The 11,318-nt window shown below is 32.7% G+C and overlaps 1 pseudogene; it reads right to left on the bottom strand.

Annotated features, from left to right (window-relative positions):
- Window positions 1–11,018: 11,018 nt before the first annotated feature.
- On the bottom strand, window positions 11,019–11,117 carry LOC141653942 (small nucleolar RNA R71; annotated as a pseudogene).
- Window positions 11,118–11,318: the final 201 nt, after the last annotated feature.

Genomic DNA, 11,318 nt, shown 5'->3' on the forward strand with positions numbered 1-11,318 from the left:
TGGTTTTTCCGAGTTATTTGTAACTTAATTAAAACTAAAATTTGTGATTTATGAAGATAAAGTCACGAAAATTTTTGCATGTCATATATTCTGGTCCTAAAATGAATTTAGGTCATTTTGATGATTTATGGTATTTTTTAGCTCATTTAATGTTTTTTAGTAATTTTATTGATTAAAATGATGTTTAAAATGCTAAAAATAGTTAAACTTTGTCTCTGACCTTGAATTTTTTATATGACCTCACATGCATATTTTACTTATTATATGTAAAAATTCGTATTAATGTGACTAATATTGCATGATTTATAATTTTTATGAGATAAAAATGACATAAATGGAGGTAAAATGGTTAAAATTAGTTAAACTTCGAAACAGGCCATGAAATTTTAATATGTTGTCACATGCACATTTTACTCACTGTGTGTAAAATTTGAGATGAACACGATTCATTTTGCATGATTTATGGGATTTTTAGTGTAAAAATGACATAAATAGTGACCATTTTAGCATAAATAGCTAAAATAAAATACATGGCATGAGAAAATTATTTTAGGTTGCATAATTATCCCAAATTTCAGATCTAAAGTTGGAACATTGATTGGATTATTTTCGTATGCTTTAGATGTTTTATTTGATAAAACCGATAACTAGCAACTATAATTTTCTCGATTTAAATTCGAAAATTTTAACCTTGATTTTTGATATTATGAGTGTCATGGAATTTTTCCAGAATGTTCAAAAATTTAAAATTCAAATTTTGAAATTATTGTAATTTAATTTGGATTTATATCATAAAAGGTTATGATTTTAAGGTAAAAAATGAGCATAAATGATATAACAAGTTGAATTATTGTCAAAAATTTGAGTGATGACTAATTTTTGAGTCCTAATATGTTAGGAAAATTAACTTGGACTAAAAGTAGATTTTAGTAATATTTTGTGATTTTAATAAGTTAAAAATCGCGAATATCCATAAAACCGGACTATATTTACGATATAAATTAAATAGGGCGATTTGGCACATAATTTGGCATGTTAGATACATATTATAATGCTGCAATTTTATTGATGAATGTCATATTTTATTTATATAATTTTGGAATTATGTAATTTTATCTTAGTATGGCCTTAGTTTTTTAATTGGTATTACCCGTAATGAAAGGGAATATCGATTTGGTTGTAATTTTAATGTGATTTCGCATCACCGTTTTGTAATTTAATAGATTTAAATTTTTATTACAAATGTATAATAGGAATAGTTATGTATTTTTATTATTATTTTGTAATTCCGGAAATTCCTAAACACGGAGCCATTCGGAAAGGAGTTCCGATCAAGACGTTGTTTCCTTGGGAGGCGTGTCACTTGAAGTTCTAGGGACCAATGGAGTTGATTTCCGAATTTGTAATAGAACATTAGATTTTCTATTTTAGGAAGGCCATATTAGGAAATTTATTTATTGCTTTGCATTTTCTTTATATGTTACATGCATTGCCAAATCGCCATTAACATCACATGCATTTATATATATATCGTCTTTTCGACCGTGTCGATTATAATTATCGTTAGTTCACTAATATAGTTCACGTAAAAGCTGATAGATAATAAATCGACAAGACCTCTCACATATTTAAAATTGAGATTAGCCTTTCCAAATATTAGGGCCCATGAATCCCTTTGACATTTGGGGTAGATTTCGTTCCCGGGGGTACTTTCATTTTTCATCGGGTAAGTGGGGTAATAATAAGTTATTACACCCGAAATTTGGTTGGTCTCAACGGGACATGAAGACTAGTCTTATGTTCCGAGGCTAGAGATGAATTTAACGTAATTTCATCGACCGAGAGTTCTAATTGTAGAATCGGTTAAAGAGTTAACCCACCGAGTTATATTAGTGAGGGATGTATCGGTTTCCCGTGCCCGAATTAATATGAATTTCGATCTCGGAATCATTTATATAATTGGGTGGAGGTCATTATATAAATGCCAAAACATGCTAAAATCTTTTCATATTTTAACGATGAATGTTTCTTTTCCCACTATTTTGTTGTTTTATGTTGTTCTTTATTATCGCTCCTATTTATATATGATATCAATTTGATTGTAACATGAGTCTCCACTAAACCACTATTAGTAACGACAAATAGAATCTCTTTCTAAATCCTCAAATAAACTGTATCATAGGTAATGGACTAGCTCCATAGGAATCGTTCTATTCCATAGAACTCCATAGAAGTTGTCCTATGCAAATATAAGATTAGCATCTTAAAATTCCTTGCATACCTATAATTTCATGTGAAGAAATATGACTAGAAGTAAAGATTAGTCAAAATATGTTTTGATAATTTCTTCTATGCATCTATGGTTAAAAAGTCTTATTGCTCAACCTAAACACTTGTCATGAAGCACTTAAGTTGTTAAGAACATGACAATGTGAAATTGGTAAATTGATTTGTTAGAAATTTTAATTGACCAAATACCACAATAAAGTTCATCCTTGTGAAGGATTAACTAGGAATTTATATGAAGATAAGTCTTCATCAAGCAGAAATTCTTGAAGTGAGTGGGAGCAATAAGAAGGAAGTATGTATCTTAACTATTAAGGATAGAACTAGGATCGAAAGAGAAGGTGTTAGACACTAAAATAGAGACAAACTCCAAATAAGTAAAGATCAAGGAAGTTGGTTGTGTGACTCCAACATATTCCTTCTTGAATATATATGATATTAATATTGCATTCTTGCAAATTATCACGTTATCAGTATTTGATACAAATTTGTGAATCATGTTAGAAATTGCCACATTTCATGATTATGAAGTATGGCAAAATGATGTCATAACCACCTTTCTAAATGGGTATTTAGAGGAGGATGTGTTCATGACACAATCCGAGGGTTTTGTAAATCCTTAGAATCCTAACATTGAATAATCGTATCACTACTACAAATCCAGGCAACTACAACGCCCCTTTAACAACGATTATTCACGAAAATCACAATAGACGTTGTAGAATGTATGGCGGGAATTTTACAAAAATAAATTACAACGGGTATGGTTATAAAAACCGTTGTTATTAGTTTTAACAACGGGTTACACATTCACAACCGTTGTTAATAATTTGGCGCAAAATTGGCGCAAAGTTAGTGAAAAGTAATCACAACGGTTATTTTTGAAACCCGTTGTTAAAACATATTTCACAACGGGTGTTTTTTACAACCGTTGTTAAAACATATTTCACAACGGTTGTTGTTTAATAACCGTTGTCAATACCTTCCATACTATAAACCACACAAACAGAAGTCTGCTGCAGCCACAAAACACAACCCTTAATACACAAACACAAACACAGCAGACAAACAAACACAAAACACATACACACTCTCTTTCTCTCTTTCTCTTTCTCTCTTTCTCATACATCGTCGCTTTATCTTCTCGCCGTCTTTGTGATTTCGTATTTATCGGGTAAATCTCGCCGTCAACGTTAGTTTCATCGTCAATATTTTCTTTTTCTATTTATTTCTTTTGCATGTATGTGTTTGTATCGACCATTATGTTATTTGTTTAAGTATTGTTCGCATAATTAGTTAGTAAAACAATGAAGAAGCAAGATGAAGAAGTAAGATAAACATAATTAATATATATATATATATTTATAAATACATAAATTAAAAAAAAAATTACATATGTAAAAATGCAATTCTTATATTTTCATAGAGGATCTTATTCTGCTCTATCGTATCCGTCCTCTCCTCCTTGGCTATTTGGAGGTTCCGTTCAGCAGTTGCTATATCGTCATATAGCCGCAATCTCGTCTTTGCTCCGTCAAGCCATCTTCTTTGGCGTGCTTGATGCGGATCGAGCATCCGCAAGGTAGCTCTGAAACTTTCCTCAATATGGAGGAACCGGCGGATGAAGTTGTTGTTGTTCTCGATCATGGTAAGAGTCTTAAGGATGAAATCATTCATTTTGTTGGAGTTTTTGGAGTTTGTTTTGAAAGATTAAGTAGAGTTTGTTTTAGCAGTTAGGGTTTGGAGATGAATATATTGAGATTATGGAAATGTTAGTTGAGATATGCAATGTATTTATACTAAGCAATGTGTGGGTTGAGTTGCTTTTTAATTAATATATATGTTAGGAAGTTGTGCCATAATCATCATATCTCTCAATAATGCTGCTTCAAATCTTATTACTAACCCTTCTCATTCCATATTATCCGTTCATATGTACAGTGATGTCAGTAATAATGCATGCATCGGAATTCTAACAGGCCGTAATTATGCATGCATCTAGTAATATTTAATTTAATTTTTTTTTATTTTTTAAGAACAAACAACAACGGTTATTTTAAAACAACCCGTTGTCTTTAGTTATAACAACGGTTTTGTATATTAAAACCCGTTGTTATAACTTTCCCCCCAAAATTGAGTCACACTTTCCACAACGGGTGTTTATACATAAAACCGTTGTTAATAGTTTTAACAACGGTTTCCTTAAGAAAACTAACCGTTGTTAAAACCTTCTACAACGGACGCTTTAACAACGTCCGCTTTTTTATATAACAACGGTTTTTGACCGTTGTTATAGCCTGTATCTGTAGTAGTGTATGACAACTAGCAAGAAGAAATTTAGAATTTACATGAATGGAACTAGGGTAGTTGCCATTTCATCCATGGACATATAATTGTTGTACTGTACTCATTTTTAGTTTTGTATTTAGAAATGTACCTCAACAATTGTTATGATGCGCACTAACTCTAAATAAGAATATAATTCAAGTTTTTGTATAAAACGCAAAGGGTTTTTCTATTATGCAATTAAAACAAGAGTTGTGCCCTATCATACCACGATTAAGTTTATGGTGGGAGCATAAAAATCAAGGTAATTATATTCAAACTAAAAACAAATGTCATATATACAATACTCAAGTTGGTGACCCCAAATCATTTCTCAATTCTCGATTGAAAATTGCATTTAGAAACTAGTTTTGACTAGTGTCCCAAACCATTTGATTGGGAATCTCTTGGTGTGTACGAATCTTGTATTCAAAGCAAGATTAATTAATGACTTCTTTCTAGAGAAGAATTATGAATAAAGCAAGATATTCGCCCTATTTACACTTTGAAGTGTATGGTCGAATACAATTTCAATCAGAAAAGGTTATTACTTCTTCATCTCTTCTACCGACGAGCTAGGTAGATACTTGGTATCCACTTAATGAGGTAAGAAGAGAGATTCTTTGAACAAGTTCAATAAATGTTTAAAAGTATCAAAACCTAGATATTATAAAACCAAAGTATTAGTACTTTGTTTAAATAGGGAACAATAAAGTGATGACTTTCATATGCACCAAAAGGAGTGTGATATGGTATCACAAGTTCACTTTCATTATGATATGATTTAATCTTTACTATAAATTTGGAAGTAGTTTTTATCACAATTTGTCTAGTATTTATTTATTCCACTAAAACAAAACATAATTAAAGCAATCATCTACATTTCATATGAGATATGATTAGGCACGGTGCCTGAATTGTAACTTGTTTCGATAAGAAACATGTGCTCTCTCTTCCTACATTATCACGAGAATAAAGGGTTTGTGGCTCGTGATGCTGTCTATCAAAGAAAAGAGGATTATTTCTTATAGACAGAGTGGAAGAAAATGTTCAAGAGCCACAAACTGAGAATAAGACGTGGGAAGATGTTCCTTCTTGGTCAAAAATCAGTAAATATTTTCGAAATCTAAGTAGACAGGAATCATGTTATTTTGAAAATAACAAACCTGTAACTTATTAAGATGCTTTATCTAGTTTCAACTCAGCAAAAGTCCGATGCAAGCATAAACATAAAAATGTTTATTTACCTTGGTTGGTTGGTGGGAAAGGGTTTTGCACGCAACAACAACGCTTCATTGTATTTGGATGTGATTTGATATAGTTGGATTTTAAAATCATCTTGCATGAGTTTTGTAAATCGCGACTATCCTAAGGTAGAATACAAACTTAAGAAGAAATCTTAAGTAGAAGTTAAGGTGTTGAATTTTATGTTTTGATCATGTGATAAACATGTCTCGAATTGTCGAGTAGTTCTGTTTATACATGGAGTTTAGTGGGAGTAATGTGGTGTTAATAGTCTTATATGTAAGGGGCATATTGATCATTGCGAATGATGAAAGACTTAGGAGAGGAATAATACATCTCTAAGGTATCCAGACCTATAAAGATAGTTCTAAGAGGATATTAGCGTTAAATGAATATTCTTATAATGATAAGAGTCTAGACAAGTTCAAAGGTATTGAACATGTAGAAATTTAATCCACTTACTTCCGCTGCAGGATTAATTCATTAAGCTAAGATGTATCGACATTCTTATAATTCATATATTTAGAGTATGACAAAAGGTTATAAATCGAATTTAAGTGAAAGTCACTATATAGCCATATAGTCTATCCATTAGTACTCAAGAAGCACTAATGATATATCTTCTATGTCTTATATGTAGATAACATATTATTCATTGAGAATGATGGGCCAATACTCTCTTCAGTGAAGAAGTGATTGGGAGACTACGAAGAGATGCAAGACATTTTTAGTATCCGAATCTATAGTGATAGATTAGAGAGGATAAGTGTGTAGAAATAATCATTGGATTTATATGCAAGGAGTTACACAAATACCATATTCTAAACACATAAGGATGGTTAGAGAACCGTCTTGGCTATATTATTTAAGGAGAATATCTACCATTAACATCCTAGGCCGTTGAACAAATGAGATATAGACAATGGAAATTAAGTACACTTGCAGTAATGAGATATGCAAGAAGGAAGGGATGATATAAGGATTCGGTTTTATGTATTGGAGGAACTATGGTTGTTCGTTCCAATAACTGAAGGTCCTATCCTTACTCACTGTGAGATCAGTGCGAGCTATTCAAGGCTCAAAAGCCTATGTCTAGATTGTATTTAGACACGTACTCAAAAGTTTTATAATTAAGATTATACATAACAAAGGGAAAAAGTACATAGTAAGGTTAGGGAAAGTGCAATGTGTTGCTAAGACTTACTAACCAAAGCCTTCTCATAGGCTTAGCATGATAAGTCATGCCATTTCAATTGAGTTGAGATGTATGGATGTATACAATATTAAGTATGGATTATAGATTATGTAGTAATTGATATAGTATCAATTTTACATATGTGATAATACATTCATCGTTTGAGTTTTATTCAAAACTCTTTTCTTAAAATACTTTGTTTTCCAAATAGGTTGTCGAGACAATATTGAATCCTATTAAAGTGAACTGGATTAACATAGTATTAGCCCCTAGTCACTTATATGAGGTGACGTCTCGAAGTGACTAGAGTGTGATGCGATTGATGGCAAATTCAAGTGCCATAGAGTCATAAGAGATGACTAGTCGATCACATAGGCAGACTGTATGGGACACTGTCGGGTAGTGACCGCTTTTAGAGTTCTGGTAATTCATATATAGCCTGGTCGTGGCAAGAGCTACTATAGTATTCTTTTGAGTCAATTCTCTGACTAAAGACTGTTCGCCCAAGTTGGTACAGTTTCTGAGTGACTTTGAGTTATGCTCTACGACTTTCGTAAATGAGGTCAAATGGGCATCTCTTGGGTCATGATGAGTTGTGGCTAAACAAAGGGAATAGTGCGATAGGAATTGTCCACCCCCTTGTCAGGGTTATTTGAAATCTCAAGGCCACTCGAGGAGTAGTGAACTGGAAATGCGTGGCCACGCTCGGAAAGTATCTACGGTAGATAATTCCGGTCAAACAGTTACTCTCCAGATCGAGGAAACCACTCTAGATATGATTAAATGCAAATACGACCTGCAAGACACCTTGCATTGAGTGGGAGATAGTAATAGGACAAGAGAATTAGTGACGCACACTTGTCTCGGACAAGTGGGAGATTGTTGGAGTATGTGTCCTCAACAGGAGTGCGATCACACTATTGAAACTCATAAAAATTATACGTAAAGGGTTGATTCATTTAAATAAATCAACTGATAAACATTAATCGGTAATGATTAGCTGACTAGAGTTTGACATTACTGTTGTTTGACGGTGGTGGTCAGTTGATCCCTTAAGGTCACACCTAAAGGATGAAACCCAAATAGATAATTAATTAATTATATTTGATACAGATTAATTAATCCCTCTTTCTAGAGTTGAATTATATATCTTATTGTAATATGATTAAATAAGATTTAATTTAGTAATTAAATGTTGAGTTACGAAATTAGTTGAGGTTTTATAAATATTTTGAGGTAGAGGTATTAAGTTATTTATATTTACAAGGAGTTGTAAATTTAACTAACTAGTAATTATGGGACCCGTTATATATTGATATAATGGTAGTATACTTCTTAAGTGTTGGGAGTATATTATAAGATTAATTATAATATTTAATTGTTAAATGATTATATTAATAATTAATTATGTAAGATAGTTGATCACATGACTTATAAGCATTTGTGGGACAAATGTGAAAAATAAAAATGGACTATAGTGGCACATGATGGCCGACCATATGGAGTATATTATACTCTTTTGGTTTGTCCAAATTTTTAGATAACATCATGTGATATTGTCATGTGATGACATCTTATTTTGTCACCATAATCATTTTATTCACTACTACACTCTACTCATTTGCATGTGAATAATTTAATAGACAAAAATACTCCACTTGTGTGGTGGGTGTGCCGTGAAGATGCTCTTATAGGAGCTTAATTGTGATTGCTTTTGGACTACTTCTTTTTGGATGATTATTCTCTACATGAAAAAACCTCTAAAATACACCAACTCTCCATATACTCATATTCATCTACATATTACTAGTGTAGTAATGTATGTAATATTAGAGTAAAAACTAGGGAATATTTCTACTTAATATCTAGTTAATATTAGTAGAGATTTTGGGTTAGTCTTGGTGCAATTAAGAGGAGGTTCTCACAATATTGGGACAAGGAGGATCATCCATTTATTTTGAGCTCAAGAACAAGTAAGAAAGGTGTTCTTACTTGTGCCCTTAAAACTATTTTGAATATTATAAGGAACATTTTCTTTACCTTTTTATTAATAATTTGTTATCCATGCATAAGATCAACATCTAATTAAAAGGGTTATTTAGATCTAAAATTAAATGAGTTTAATTAGAGAGTATAGTATCCTTTCAAATCCTTGTACTTAATTTTAGTATAAATACCCCATTGTACTACCTAGATTATAATGAACCCTTAATCAACTCTTAATATCATCTTATTCCTCTCTTAATTTAGTTGTAATACACTTCTCAATATTAATCACATCTTAATCTTTCCTTTCTCAATTGTTCTTAGTTTAGTTGGGTAATTAGAAGATTATTGGGGTTTATTGGAGCATTGACAACCTTCCATCAATCATCAAAATTACTTCTATTATTCTTTGCTTTATTATTTGGATCATCTCAATAGGTATAATCTCTTTTTACCTTTGTTAATCACATCATTTATTCATCATGTTTTGCTTTGTTAGTAGGATTGACAACCTTATTAGCATGTTAAACTTGATCACGAGTGAGTAGTCCTTTAGCTAGGGTTAATGGGGAATTAGGGGAAACAAACATGGGGATTGATCTATGCTTAATATAATATGTTTTAATAATTAAATTGATTGCTTGTTGTGATTTCAACCTATGCACATGTTATGTTTGATGAAATGCGAGTCTATGAATCCCTGCATTTTTTACCCATCTCTTATCTTTTCAATGAGGCTTGTAAGACATAAACCAACTCGAGCCTCATTAGACCATGCATAGAGTTGAATAGGAGGAGACTAAGTCGACTTGTAGGTGTTGTACAGTCTAGACGACTCGGTTCCGGGACCTAAATCTTCCTAGGGATTGTAAGATATACACTAACTCGATCCCATCACAACAATAAGTGCTTGCATCTATTTGAGAACATGTTTGTATAATCTATTTCCATGAATCCCCTATGAACCCATGACACCCTAGTGTTTTCAATCAATTGTTTACAAACCCCTTTATTTGCTTTACTTTGTTTTCATTAATTTACATTCATCTTGTTGATTAGTTTAGATTACGTGTCATCTCAACCCAATTTGTGATACCCTAAGACATAACTACCTGCAATTGAAAATCCTACATCAATAGCCATCCCTTGGGATCCGACCTTTACTTTTCTCTTTAATAAGAGTAGTTTGTGAAGTTATAAATATTGTTTTGGTTGGTAGCTTTTGACGACGAGTATAAATATCCGAACCAAAAATGGCGCCGTTGCCGGGGACGGTGTTCAATTGATTTGATTTTCGTTAATTGTTTTTAGTTGTGTCTTTCTTTAGCTTGGGGAAGTCAATCTCCTCAAGGTTGTTCTAATTGTTTTCTAGTTGTTTGATATTTTGCATGACTAGGAGATCACAAGGTAATTTATTACCTATTGATTTCAAGATTGAAAGGACCTTAACCAACAATAGAAGAGTTGCTAGTGGTACTTCAAGAGTTGTAGGTATTGGAGAGATTGTGGACATTCAACCAAATAACATTGAGTTTGTCAACCCTTTTGCAAGAGAAGGAGAGGATAACCCAATTCAAAACCCACCACTAAATCAACCTACAATGCCTAAATTTTCATCACATTCCGTACCAACCGAGGAGAACCTACCAAACGGTACTCCTACACCACCACATTTAACCGGTAATTTCATTGCCAAATCCGCATTCATACAATTAGTTGAGAGAAGTCAATTTGGAGGGATGCCTAGTGAAGACCCTCATTCACATATGGAGACTTTTTGTGACTATTGTAATACAATTTCTCAAATTGGAGTTACTCAAGACCAAATCCGATGGGTATTATTTCATTTTTCTTTGATCGGTACCGCAAAGCAATGGATGAAAAACCTAGACAAGGCTACCCTTGTTATTAATTCATGGAAGAAGTTAGCACTTGCCTTCTACAAGAAATTCTATCCTCCGGAGAAGACAAATATGTTGAGAGTCCCAATCACCGTGTTCAAGCAAAGGGATGAGGAATCATTATATGAAGCATGGGAGAGATTTAAGGACACTTGTCGTTCTTGTCCACACCATGGACTTAGTGAGTGGTTCCTTGTGCAACAATTTTGGAACGGCCTATATGAAGACTCACACAATGTTCTTAATATGGGATCCAATGGGAGGTTTACCGATGTTGATGACAATCAAACATGGGCCAAAATCGAAGAAATGGCGGTTCATAATTCCCAATATAGTAGGCGTCGAACGACCACTAGAGGAGGAAAGCATGAGGTAGACTC

Source organism: Silene latifolia, chromosome 4 (assembly GCF_048544455.1).
Source record: "Silene latifolia isolate original U9 population chromosome 4, ASM4854445v1, whole genome shotgun sequence".
In the NCBI taxonomy this organism is placed as follows: Eukaryota; Viridiplantae; Streptophyta; class Magnoliopsida; order Caryophyllales; family Caryophyllaceae; genus Silene; species Silene latifolia.